The sequence below is a fragment of the Periplaneta americana genome, chromosome 15, assembly GCF_040183065.1.
Source record: "Periplaneta americana isolate PAMFEO1 chromosome 15, P.americana_PAMFEO1_priV1, whole genome shotgun sequence".
Taxonomy (NCBI): Eukaryota; Metazoa; Arthropoda; class Insecta; order Blattodea; family Blattidae; genus Periplaneta; species Periplaneta americana.
In genome coordinates, this window is record NC_091131.1 from 65,993,804 (window position 1) to 65,994,664 (window position 861).

The following is an 861-nucleotide window of genomic DNA, read 5'->3' on the forward strand; positions in this document are numbered from 1 at the left end:
TGAGTGGATGTGCTTCACATGAAAGTAATTGGTTCTGAGTATGATTTTCTGCCTTTTTGCATCAGTCATGCCTCACTTGGTTTGCTTGTCCGCCGCCGCTAATGGGCGAGAGGAGGTATTTTTAATACTGTCAGTCTTATGGACCTCGGCAGAACACTTGGATCGTTTTCACTTCCGGTAGAGAAATGGTATAATATCCGCGTGACAGCTTTTAATTAATACCCAGCCGGTGTCAAAGACGACGCTTTTCTTTGAAGAGATAAGATAAGAATTTGTTTATTGATTATGCCTTCTCAGACGCCGCTCCGATTACAAGAAGCGGTAACATTATGTCTATTACCGCCGCGGTCTCATGCTTAACATTTGGCAGGTTTTTGAGCGGCCTCGTGCGTTACATTCGGCAGGTCTTTGAAATTTAATTGTATTATTGTTCCCAATTTCTTGTGTCGCCGCTCGCCTCAATTTCAATGTTGCAACCAATAAGCTGCTTCCGTTATAAAAATGACACCTACTTGTCTAATCCACGTGGACTAAAACCGAGGTTGCAATGTCTTGTTCTAAGGACGAAAAATAAGGTATGTGATTAAAAATTATTATTAAAGATTTATTATTAAGAGTTAAGAATGTCAACGTATACTCGCATAAATAATAATAATAATAATAATAATAATAATAATAATAATAATAATAATAATAATAATAATAATAATAATAATAATAATAATAATAATAATAATAATTTAACAATATAACAAACTAGAGCTTATTCTTATCGAGGAAGTAGACGTGACAACGTGACGTTTAGAGTGAAAACTACAGAGCAACAATCGGTCGGCAAAATTATATTTTAAAAGCACACCG